At 34.1% G+C, this 13975-nt stretch overlaps 1 protein-coding gene across 7 annotated transcripts in view; it reads left to right on the top strand.

Annotated features, from left to right (window-relative positions):
* RGS7 (regulator of G protein signaling 7) overlaps positions 1-13975 on the top strand; it is a 552379-nt gene that overhangs the window by 412973 nt on the left and 125431 nt on the right. The window lies entirely within an intron of this gene.

Genomic DNA, 13975 nt, shown 5'->3' on the forward strand with positions numbered 1-13975 from the left:
GGTCTACTAGAAAGAGTAACAAAGGGGCTCAGAGAGCCAGAGTTTTAGTTCACCTCTCCTATTTAGCTATGATTTGTGGTAAATCCCTTGCCTTTCCCAGACTCCATTTTTCTCACTATTATTTGAGGCATCCTATGATTCTATAAGCAGAAGGTTTTGTTAAACATGAAAGGCCAAATGCAAGCAAAAGAAAAGATACAATAGGAAATTTAATCATAGTGAATCAACTTCAGTCAACTTAGAATGAACTCAGTTCAACAACCATGATTTTAGTTAAGCTCTTCAAGGAAATAGGCCCCTAATAGCTGCTCATCTTCTTACATCTTCCTGAAGGCTACAGTTTTCAAAAATAATATTGTATGTATGGTTTTTAAATGTCATTTCTACAAGTATTCATTGAGGATTTGTTCCAATGCAAAACATTATAGTAGGTGCTGGGATAACAAGGAGACTCTGACTTTATCTACACTGTTGAGTAACTCATAGGCTAGACGAGAAAAGGGAATTATACAGAAGGAGTTGCTGTGAAGTGCTGAGTGAATATAATAGTGGTATGTATAAAATATATGGAAGTTTAAAAGAATAAGAGAGTGACTTTGAGGGTTTCCAGAGTGATTCCACAAAAGAACTGAGGGCATCTGAGTTGGATTTTAAAGGAGGGGAGATTTTTCAGGAAACAAGGCAGAGAAGGCATTTGAGGCAGAGTGCCAGCGTGTTCAAAGACAGAAACTTCACAGCAATCTGGCTTTTGTTGGCTCTTGGAGAGGCGTTTTGTAAGAAAACCATAGGAAAGCCCATGGAGTCATCCCTCATTTTTGTCATTTCAGAAAGTTGAATTTCATAGTTCATCCAAGGGTGGTCAGGTGCCAACCAAAGATTCAAACTAACATAATTTATGGAAGACAATCTAAAAACCAGAATACTGAACCATTAATAGAGAGAACAGATGATTCCTTTCCAGTAGTGGGAATGTTGATTTTTTTTCATCCAGGGTACACATTCTTCAAAACTGACGCACTTGGAGAAAGAAGTTAATTAAAAAAAAAAAAAAAAAAAAAATACTGCCGATTTGTGGATCTGAGTTGGAGAACTTTGTGATGTATTTTGTCCAACCTGGGATGATACCTGGGAATTATTTCACCAAAGAGTATGAAGTTCTAGTGGAGAAAATACCTGGACACCTGAGAAGGAGCTCATGGAGGAAAACCCAGGTGTTGGAGGCAGACAGACCTGACCACAGATACTGCCACAACGATGTACCACATACTAACTGTGTGACTTTGGGCAAGCATGTAACGTCTCTGAGCCTCAGTCTGCTCACTTTTCAAGCAGAAATAATAATACTGACTTTCTAAAGTTGTTGAAATAACCCAAATTAATATGCCTAAAAAAACTGGTATTGCTCCTCTCATACTTAATAAAATTGTTTTCGGTCGTCATCATTATTGCCTGACAGGTAAACTGCCTCTGTTCCTTACAGAAAAGCAAATTCTTAATGTTCTCTTAGTCCATATTTTGTGTTTTTCATAAATATGTTAGGGTTCCCGATTGCAGTTCATGTTTCAACACTTCACAGTAGATTAATGTTTCTGTGGTAAGGCCAAGGAAATGGCATGGCTTACACAGAAAATCATTTACAGAACATCCCTCAAAGTCAGTCATCTCAAAATTATTAATGTCATTCAGTTTAACATTAGCTCTTATTGGTGTCCATTTCAAAGGGAATCATCTTCTAAACTTTCTCCCGAAACCTGGAGAGCCTGCAATTTTTAACTAAAAATAAGCATAGTCTTTATTATTCTATTTGTTTCCCCCCCTGAATAAACATATACCTGTTTATGTCTCATTTGCTTGGATTATATACAAATGAAGAATAAAATAATTACTCAATAAAAAGTTATAGAAAAAATGAGAGGAAGTGAAATGATAATGATCTCAGACACTGTACCACTCCTACAGGCAATGATGCTTTGTCTTCTATGATTTTTCTTTTTAGGTGCAAGTATAGAAGCAATTCAAATTATCCAACTTTGAATTTTCTACCACCGTTTATTTAAAGAACATTTATAAAGTATGAACACTTGCTTATAAAGAGGATGTTGATACTGTGATGTAGTTGGGTGTGGGGCCCAATAGAAATAATAGTGATTACTTAGGTTGTTTATTCTGAGACAGCTTGGGGCAGACAGGAGTTTATTGCTTAAAGCAGGTTTAAAGAATGGTTTCTTATATTCTGTTAGTATCTGCTGTCTATTTTCATCACCAATTCAAACTTACTAGGAAGTCTCTGCAGAACATAAACCTCTTAGGTCAGTTTATGTGGAAAAACACTTTTCCATGGTTACCTTGGTTTTGTAGAAAAATAGAATATGTTGATCATGTTTAATGACTAAGACGAGCCAATATGGACTAAAGGGCTATGAAAAAACACCATACTATGAAAATCAAGTTGTGTGAGATTTCTGATATTGTTCACCCAAGTACAAAAAAATATTCCAATCCAAGCCAATTAAAATGGAGTTGGGAATGTACTTCCCAGGTGTATTTGCATCAAGAATCATCTAGTATAAAGGGATTGCCATGAGGGCTGGAGGCCAAGACATGAGGAAGTTTAAGAGAACTGTGATAAGAAGTAGAGACAGTAGTGGTGGTAGCAAACTGAAACAGAAGCGAGAGACAGGAAGTTCACTGATATCTCTTCAGCACACACATTGCACATTGAAGTTCCTACAGATGATCACACATTGACCAGTGTCTTTCGTCTGGCTCCTTTTGAGAGTTAAATCTCCAATGTTCACATAGGACTTGAACCCCAAGAAATCAAAATTTCCAATAAAGACAGGAGCTGACCCTATACTTGTATGACTCACGTCACTCACTTCACCCAAATCCTAGCCCTGTTGGAGCATGTCTTTATTGAATACTTTTATATTTTGTTCATTGTAGAATTTTTTGCAGTTTTGTTTTTTCATATATTACATTAAAGTATTATTTTTCTTGATTAGTGAGTTTTTTGGCACTCCCTTGACTTTTGCCCCCTAGGCAAGTGCCATACTGATCTCATCCTAGGGCCAACTGAGACCAACATATGACAATTGCAGAAAGGCAGAGGTGTTCTCAACATAAGGACCTTTTAACAATGAAAATTGTCCGGAACTTGCATTATCTTGTAGGATGATGGTTGTGCCTCCGAAAACATTCAACCAAAGGCCTGTTATTTTCTCCAGGATGTTGTGAGGTCTTTCAAGCCTAGGGAGAGAGACTCCACTTACTGACCCTAAGAACTAGACATCACTAAGTCCCACCTGTCAAAACCATGCTGAAATAATATTAGAGTTCTGGTTGGCCAATCATAGCAATTGTATGCTAACATAAAATAATCACAGCAGCTTTGAGATAAATAGTAATTTTTTCCTTCAGGGAAAGATTTTAAGTTGGTTAGTTAACATTTTGGTATAAAGATTGCTATAACCAAATACTGCATTTTGGGGATGGATGACAAGGAATTTATGATTAATTAGAGAGATTGAATACACAATAAATCAGTGAACTTTAAAATAAATGCATGAGCAAAATCAAATTAATAGCATATACAACTTCATGTCTGTGTCTTAAATCATAGTTGACAAAATACCAATGCCTTAAATCTTTGTATATTAATAATTCCATGATATATAATATTGAAAAACTGAGAATTCAAGATTTGGGGGAAAATAGAAGAACTTCACTTTTCTAAAAATTAGTTTGTTTCTTGACCTAAGACACTGAAATGCTTTCCAAAATATTCATCCCTTTAATAAAATTGTGTGGTGTAGTGCGGTTCCTACTTCATTCTCTTTGGCACTTAAGTTTTAAGTTGTTTGTTTCATAAGACCTTTAATAGAGCCTCTACAGTTCTATGTAATAGTCCTACATAGAACACCTAAAACCTTTGCCATTCACTTTTGATGACTCTATCCCTGCTATGTCTATTTTTGAAGTAGGTGTTAGTGGCTCCTAAAACCATGTTTTAGAGAAGAATTTTTTAAATTTCTGTTTTTGGAACAGTTTTAAGTATACAAAAAATTGAACAGAAAGTAGGAGAATTCCCCTAAACCACCTCAATACCACCCACACTCTTTCCTATTATTAATATGTCACATTAGTGTAGTAAATTTGCTACAATTGATGATCCAATATTGAAATATTATTATTAACTAAAGTCCACAGTTTACATGAGAGTTCACTCTTTATATTGTGCATTCTGTGGGTTTTGACAAATGTATAATGACATATATCTACCATTGCCCTAAAATTTCCCAGAGTTCTACCTGTTCATCTCTCCCTCTCTCCTCCTGAACCCCTGTCAACCACTGCTATTTTTACTATCTCCTTAGCTTTCCCTTTTTCAGAATGTTATATAGTTGGAATCACACAGAATGGAGCCTTTTCAGATTAGCTTTATTCACTTTAGTTCCTTCTGAGTCTTTGAATGCAGTTGAAGAACATCTTGGATGTCCATTTGTTCCAGCACCATTTGTTGAAAGCACTATCCTTTCTCCATTGAATTGCCTTTGATCCTTTGTCAAATATTGGTTGACTATATTTATGTGGGGCTATTTCTATTCTGTTCCATTGATCTATTTGTCTGTTCTTTCTCTAATACAGCACTGTCCTGATTACTATAGATTTATAGTGTGTCTTGAAATTGGATAGTGTCAGTCCTCTAAATTTGTACTTCTTCTTCAGTATTATGTTATATATTCTGGGTATTTTGCTTTCCAAAAACTGTAGGATCAGTTTGTCAATACCCACAAAATAACCTGCTGGAATTTGGGATTGCAGATCAAATTAGAAATAACTGATATCTTGACAATATTGAGTCTTCCTATCCATGAACATGGATTATCTTTCCATTTATTTATTTCTTCTTTGATATTTTTCATCAGAATTTGGACTTTTAATAAAGATCTAGTACTCATTTTGTTAAATTTATACCTAAGTACGTTTTCTTTTTATTTAGCACACTATTTACAGTTGTGTGCTAATGTAAATGGCATCATGTTTTTAATTTCAAATTCCAATTACTCATCACTGATTTATAGAAAAGCAAATTTTATAACATTAACTTGCTATAATCACTTTTTAGTTCTAAGAGTTTTTAGTTGTTTCTTTGGATTTTCTATACAGACAAATATCTGTCATCTGTGAACAAAGACAGTTTTCTATTTTCCTTTTCAAACTATATACCTTTAATTCCTTTTTTCTTGTCTTATGGCATTAGCTAGAATGTCTTGTAAGATGTTGAATAGGAGTGGTGCAAGGGGACATCCTTGCTTTGTTCCTCACCTTAACAGTAATGCATCTAGTTTCTAACCATTTATTATCATGTTAGGTCTAGGTTTTTTGTAGATGTTCTTTATCAAGTTGAGGAAGTTTCCTCTCCAATCCTAGTTTTTCAAGAGTTTTATTTACTTATTTGTTTTTGTCTGTTTATAATCAGTACTATATTTCATCAAATACTTTCTTTGCATTTATTGACATGATCATATGGTTTTCCTTCTTTATTCTGTTGATATGATGGGTTACCTTAATTGATTTTTAGTCAGCCAGTCTTTTGTAACAATAATAAATCTCACTTGGCTATGGTGTATAATTCTTTGTATACATTGTTGGATGTGATTTGCTAATATTTTATTGGGGATCTTTTTAAAATTGAAGTATAGATGATTTACAGTGTTTTCATGTGTACAGCAAAGTGATTCAGTTATATACACATGTATATATATATATATATATATATATATATATATATATATATATATAATGTAAAAAACACACATATATTCTTTTTCAGATTCTTTTCCATTTTAGGTTATTACAAGTTATTGAATGTGGTTCCCAGTACTATACAGTAACACTTGTTGTTTATCTGTTTTATATATAGTAGTGTGCATCTGTTAATCCTCAATTCCTAATTTATCCCTCCCCCACCCCATTGGAGATCTTTGCATTTATGTTCATGAGAACATTGATATGTAGTTTTCCATTCTTGTAATGCCTTTTTAGGTTTTGGTATTAGGATAATACTGGCCTCATAGAGTAAGTTAGGAAATATTCCTTCTGCTTCTATTTTCTGGGAGCAATTGTGGAGAATTGGTATTATTTCTTCCATTTTAATGTTTGGTAGAATTCACCAGTGAAACCATATTAGCTTTGTGCTTTCTGTTTTAGTAGGTTATCAATTACTGATTAAATTTCTTTAATCAATGTAAGCGTATTCATATTATCTTTTTCTCCTTGTGTCGGTATTGGTAGATTGTGTCTTTCAAAAAATTGGTCTGTTTTATCTAGGTTTATCTGTTTATCAAACCTGTGAGCTAGAGTTGTTTATAATATCCCCTTATTATCTTTTTAAAATCAATGGAATCAGTAGTGAGAGCCCCTCTTGTATTTCTTATGTCAGTAATTTGTGTCTTCTCTTGTTTCTTTTAGTTTGGCTAGAGGTTTATTAATATTGATCTCTTCAAAGAACCAGCTTTTGGTTTTGTTGAATTACTTTATTGGTTTCCTGTTTTCAAGTTCATGACTTCTTCATTTTTTTTAGTTCATTGATTTCTGCTCTAAATTTTTAGTATTTATTTTCTTCAGCTTACCTTGGATTTAATATTTTCTTTTTCTTTTTTTGTTTTCTATGTTGGAAGCTTAGGTTATTGATTTTAGATCTTTATTCTTTTCTAACATATATATTCAATGCTATAAGTTTCCCTCTAAGCACAGCTTTCACTGCATCACAGATTTTGATTAAGTTGTATTTTTATTGTCATTTAGTCAAAAATATTTTTCAATTTCTCTTGGGATTTCTTTGACTGTATGTTACTTACAAGTGTGTTGTTTAATAACAGGCATTTGAGGGCTTTCTAGCTGTGTTTCTGTTATTAATTTCTGGCTTAATTCCATTGATGTCTGAGAGTATACTTAGTATGATTTCTACTTTTAATAATTTGTTAAAGTGTGTTTTATGGCCTAGAATGTGGTCCATTTTGGTGCATTACCTGGGAACTTGAGAAGGTTGTATATTCAGCTTTTGTTGGATGAAGTATTTTATAAATGTCAATTAGATCCAGTTGATTGATGGTGCTATTCTGTTCAACTATGTCTTCACCGATTTTTCTGCCCAGTGGATCTGTCAACTACAGATAGATGTGTGTTGAAGTCTTCAATTATAATAGTTATTTGTCTATTTTTCCTTAAGTCTCTCAGTTTTTGCCTCCAGTATTTTGATGCTCTGTTGTTAAGAGCATAAACATTAGGATTTTTATGTCTTCATGAGAATTAACTCCTGTATCATGTAATGCCCATATTTATTCCTAATAATTTTTTTCTGAAGTCTACTTTGTCTGAAATTAATTTAACTACTCTTGTTTTCTCTTTATTAGTGTTAACATGGCATGTCTTTCCTCCCCTTTATTTGTAATCTATCTGTGTCTTTATATTTAAAGTGGGTTCCTTATAGACAGCACATAATTAGATCCAGCTTTTAGTACACTCTGACAGTCTTTGTCTTTTAATTATTATATTTAGACCATTCCCACTAGAAGTGATTATTAGTATTGTTGGATTAATATATACCATATTTGTAACTGTTTTCTATTCATTTCCCTTTTTCTTTGTCTTGCTTTATTTTTATGTTTTTTCTTCCACCCCTTTTCTGCCTTCCCTGATTTTAATTGAGCATTTTATATGATTCAGTTTTCTCTCCTATCTAAGTATATCAATTATACTTCTTTTTAAATTTTTTAAGATTGCCCTAGAGTTTTAAATGAAAATTTGATGTAATTCTTAGCCTTTGTCCTCTATATGTAAGGTGTTCCCTCCTACTCCCACCCCAGCTTTGTTCAAGGTTTTCTCTTTGTCTTTGATTTTCTGCATTTAGAATATGATATATATAGGTATAGTGTTTTTGGTATTAATCATGCTTGGTGTTATATGAGTTTCCTGGATCTGTGGTTTTAATGTCTATTGGTTTGCTAGGGCTGCCATAACAAAATACCACTGACTACATGGCTTAAACAACAACAAAAAAATTTTTTTCTCACAGTTCTGGAAGAATTGTTGGTTTTTATTTTGTTCAGCAGTAACAATTTCCAAGCTACTTATAGGATGGACCAACAGTCAGAGAGCATATTTTTATAGAGGGAAAAATGAACAGATCATGACCAAGCTTGTTGTTTTTGTTTACTTTGTATCTGCTTTTCTTTCATTTTTTTTTTTTTCTTCAGTATTTAATCCTGGGATGGTCTCTGAGCCAACATCTAAGAGAAATGAAAAACATAAAGTTGCTTCTTTCTGCTCTATGTGTTCTCCCTTCACACTGGGCTTTGGAGAGTATCTGAAAAGCAACTGTTAGTGTCTTTTGAGGTTGTTGTTTTCCCCTTGATTTCCCTGTAGGCAGCTTTGGAGCTGCCCTAGAATGGAAAGGGAGAGAAACCTGGCACTCTCAATTGGAAAAGCATGATATAAGGGCAGAGAAACAAGATAAAAGTGTGTTTAAGCAGAATTCTAGTAAGCCTCTCATGTTCTTAAATTTTGTATATGTTCTACTATAAACCTGTAAAGAACATAATTTTCATGTTATGTTCCAACATTTTTTCCCAAAAGCTATCATGATCAGTGGTCATTTCTAAATTGATGTGCCCTGGATCAAAATCAGAGGTGGATTCAGAAAGAAAAATAAAATGTCACATCTTACCAGAAATGTCCCATCATGATTCAAAATTACAGATTATCTGGAATAATTAAAAGTTTAAACCACAAAATGAACAAAATGAAAATCTTCACTGATCCAGCCACTTTGCAGTAATCTAATTTGTGTAGATGATAGACTCCCATACATCTCTCTTAATAAAAATGAAAATCTATATTTAATATTTTATTACTGTAGTTATAAAGGGTAGTATTGGTAATATAATCTATTTTATAAACTAAATATTCACCATGAACTAGTTTTAGCAAAAACAACAACAAATTATGTCTTAAAAACAAAATGCATTTACTCAATAAATAGAACTAATTTATTGTCTAAGACTATTCATTTTTAATTTTAGAGCTAAAGCATTTATGACATCTTAAAAATACAAATATCGGCACAAATTGTTCTCCTTTATAAAATGTCCCAAGCTTTTGTCATTTCAAGACACAAAACGTACTGATAAAAATGTTATTGAATGAATTGGGTCCTGCTGCTCACTGCTTACAAAATCAATTACATACTCACAAATGTCAGTAGAAAGGAAAGGTGCCTTTAATGAGAGTGCCAGCAATCTGGGGAGATGTTGAACTCAGTGCTCCCCAAAAACCACCTCCGAAAATTCTGCTCAGCCATAAACACTCTTAAAGGCAAACAGAGAAGTAATCTCAGGTAATTATTGAGATGGGGGTCAGAATCATTGCAATCCCCCACTGTGTGCAGGCTTGTGGACTCCTCATGATTTTCCTCTAGATGTTATCTTTTCACACAGTTTGGTCACAGAGTTAGTTCAGGAGATTACTGAAAGGGAAGCAGGGAAGAGATATGGTCATCTGTTAATTATGTATTCTTCACTTCTACTTCTTTGATCTATGGAACTGACAAGTTAGGCAAGGTATTGTGTGATTAAAGTTGCAGGACACAAAATTAATACACAGAAATCTGTTTCACTTCTATACACTAACAACAAAAGATCAGAAAGAGAAATTAAAGAAACAATCCCATTTACCATCACATCAAATAAATTAATTAATTAATTAAATACCTAGGAATAAACCTAACTAAGGAAGCAAAAACCTATACTCAGAAAACTATAACATACTGATGGAAGAAATCAAAAATGACATAAACAGATGGAGAGATATACCATGTTCTTTGATTGGGAGAATCAACATTGTCAAAATGACTATACTACCCAAAGTAATGTACAGATTCAATGCAATCTCTATCAAATTACCAATAGCATTTTTCACAGAATTAGAACAAAAGAATTTACAACTTGTATGGAAACACAGAAGACACCAAATAGTCAAGGCAATCTTGAAAAAGAAAAAAGGACTTGGAGGAATCAGGATCCCTGACTTCCGTCTATACCACAAAGCTACAGTCATCAAAACAGTATGGTACTGGCACAAAACAGACATATAGATCAATGGAACCAGATAGAAAATGCAGAGATAAACCCACACACCGATGGTCACCTAATCTATGACAAAGGAGGCAAGAATGCACAATGGAGAAAACACAGTCTCTTCAATAAGTGGTGCTGGGGAAACTGGACAGCTACATGTAAAAGAATGAAATTAGAACATACTCCCTAACCCCATACACAAAAATAAACTCAAAATGGATTAAAGACCTAAATGTAACATCGGATGCTATAAAACTCTTAGAGGAAAACATAGGCTCTCTGACATAAATCACATCAAGAACCTTTTTGATCCACCTCTGAGCATAATGAAAATAAAAAAATAAATAAATAAACAAATGGGACCTAATTAATCTTAAAAGTTTTTGCACCTCAAAGGAAACCAGCAACAAAATGAAAAGAAAATCCACAGACTGGGAGAAAATATTTGCAAACAAAGCAACCAACAAAGGATTAATCTCCAAAATATACAAATAGCTCATGCAGCTCAATATCAAAAAAAACAAACAACCCAATCAAAAAATGGGCAGAAGATCTAAATAGACATTCTCCAAAGAAGACATGCAGATGGCCAAGAGGCACATGAAAAGATGCTCAACATCACTAATTATTAGAGAAATCACCTCACGCTGGTCAGAATGTCCATCATCTAAAAATCTACAAACAGTAAATGCTGGAGAGGGCATGGAGAAAATGGAACCCTCCTATACTGTTGGTGGGAATGTAAATTGGTACAGCCACTATGAAGAACAGTATGGAAATTCCTTAAAAAAACTAAAAATAGAGCTGCCCTATGATCCTGCAATCCCACTCCTGGGCATATATCTGGAGAAAACCATATTTGAAAGGGTACATGCACCCCAATGTTCATTGCAGTGCTATTTACAACAGCCAGGACATGGAAGCAACCTAAATGGCCATCAAAAGAGGAATGGATAAAGAATATGTGATACATATATACAATGGAATATTATTCAGCCATTAAAATGAATGAAATAATGTCATTCACAGCAACATGGATGGGTGGACCTAGAGATGATCATTCTAAGTGAAGTAAGTCAGACAGAGAAAGACAAATGTCATGGTATCACTTGTATGTGGAATCTAAAGAAATGGTACAAATGAACCTATTTATAAAACAGAAGTTTAGTCACAGATGTAGAAAAGAAAATTGTTACCAGGGGGAAGGGGGAGGGAGGGATAAATTGGGAGATTGTTGTTGATATATACACACTACTATATATAGAATAGATAACTAATAAGTACCTACTGAATAGCACAGGGAACTATATTCAATACTCTATAATGACCTATATGAGAATGGAATGTAAACAAAGAGTGGATATATGTGTATGTATAACTGACTCACTTTGCCATACAGCAGAAACTAACACACTGTTAATCAACTATATTCCAATTTAAAAAAAAAAAGATTTGAAAGGTGTGCTTGTGCCAGAGATGAGTAGAGCATGGTGGTGCCTGGTTTAAAAGTTAATTACAATATAGCTTTCCTAAAGTGACAAGAAAAGAGGCTTCCTCCTGAGGGCAGTTTTCTGCAAGAGCTGCTTACAAAAGGAATAAACCATTAAATGGTTTGGTTTTTACCGGACTTATGCAAAGATTAAGACACCTTATTTACTCTCTTTCCCAAATATTATATGCCTTTACGTATGTATATGAATATTGCACACACATTTATTTATTTATTTAAGATAAATAGATCATCTCTAATAGTTAAATAGTTCCAGTATCCATAGTTATGTGTGATTGATTGAAGCAGTGCTTTCTTCATATGCCATTTGTAAATACATATTAATAATGTTCTTTGGTTTGAGAGTTTGCTAACATCATTCCATGGACTTTACACATAAACTTACAATTTTTAGTTAAGGATGATACATATTTTAGTGAGTTAGAACATATAATATTACAATGATTTAGTTATGACTTGTTACCTCCCTCTCTAAATTTGAACTTTTTCTTTTAGCATCTTCATTGGAGTATAATTGCTTTACAGTGCTGTGTTAGTTTCTGCTGTATAGCAAAGTGAATCAGCTATATTATACATATATCCCCATATCCCCTCCCTCTTGCGTCTCCCTCCCACCCTCCCTATCCCACCCCTCTAGGTGGTCACAAAGCACAGAGCTGATCTCCCCATGCGATACAGCTGCTTCCCACTAGCTATCTATTTTACATTTGGTTGTGTATATATGTCAATGCTACTCGCTCACTTCGTCGCAGCTTACCCTTCCCCCTCCTGGTGTCCTCAAGTCCATTCTCTACGCCTGCATCTTTATTCCTGTCCTGTCCCGGGTTCATCAGAACAATTTTTTTTTTTCTTAGGTTTTGGGTTGTATGGTAGTTCTATTTTTAGTTTTTTAAGGAACCTCCATACTGTTCTCCATAGTGGCTGTATCAAGTTACATTCCCACCAACAGTGCAAGAGGGTTCCCTTTTCTCCACACCCTCTCCAGCATTTATTGTTTGTAGATTTTTTGATGATGCCCATTCTGACAGGTGTGAGGTGATACCTCATTATAGTTTTGATTTGCATTTCTCTAATGATTAGTGATGTTGAGCATCCTTTCATGTGTTTGTTGGCAATCTATATCTTCTTTGGAGAAATGTCTATTTAGATCTTCTGCTAATTTTTGGATTGGGTTGTTTGTTTTTTGATATTGAGTTGCATGAGCTGCTTGTATATTTTGGAGATTAATCCTTTGTCAGTTGCTTCTTTTGCAAATATTTTCTCCCATTCTGAAGGTTGTCTTTTCGTCTTGTTTATGGTTTCCTTTACTGTGCAAAAGCTTTGAAGTTTAATTAGGTCCCATTTGCTTATTTTTGTTTTTATTTCCATATCTTTAGGAGGTGGATCAAAAAGAATCTTGCTGTGTTTTATGTCAAAGAGTGTTCTGCCTATGTTTTCCTCTAAGAGTTTTATAGTGTCTGGTCTTACATTTAGGTCTTTAATCCATTTTGAGTTTATTTTTGTGTATCGTGTTAGGAAGTGTTCTAATTTCATTCTTTTACATGTAGCTGTCCAGTTTTCCCAGCACCACTTATTGAAGAGGCTGTCTTTTCTCCATTGTATATTCTTGCCTCCTTTATCAAAGATAAGGGGACCATATGTTCATGGGTTTATCTCTGGGCTTTCTATCCTGCACAAACATTTAAATTTATTGTGTGTGTCGACTGAAATAAAAAACACACAATGTAAGAGCAGTGAGTTTCAGTTTTATCCACGGACCTTACTGAGGACTAGAGCACAGGAGACAGCCTCTCAGATAGCGCTGAGAAACTGCTCTGAGGTAGGGGAGGAGCCAATATATATATGAATTTCTGGCTGGGAAATGCATGTAGTCAAGCATAAAATGATTACTGCTAATCACAAAGAGCAGATATCTCAAGTTAATTATTTTAGTGCTTTTCTATGTATAGGAAGATGCAAGAATCTGGGGTCATTGAAATTCTTCCTTAGACGTGCATCTTAACCATCTAGGAGCCTGTATGTTCAAAGCACAGAATGCTTCATCCTATTTTTCCATCTTGAATTCCCCTCAGGGCACACTGTCTGTGGGCAATTGCAGTGGGTTGCCACTTAACCCTTTGTGTAAGGGGGTAATGAATGACACTCTTTGTTCTTTTTGTTTACAAATGTATACTTGCATCATGCCTACATAAAAGACACATATAGTTATCCAGATGGGAAGTTAAAATAAGTCCTAAACATAGTGTCTACAAAATAAAATTAAGGCTATATTAATATTTTTGAAATACCAGCCTAGTTTATAACCTCAATGTCTAGAAATGCTGTC

Source organism: Balaenoptera physalus (assembly GCF_965194825.1).
Source record: "Balaenoptera physalus genome assembly, chromosome: 1".
In the NCBI taxonomy this organism is placed as follows: Eukaryota; Metazoa; Chordata; class Mammalia; order Artiodactyla; family Balaenopteridae; genus Balaenoptera; species Balaenoptera physalus.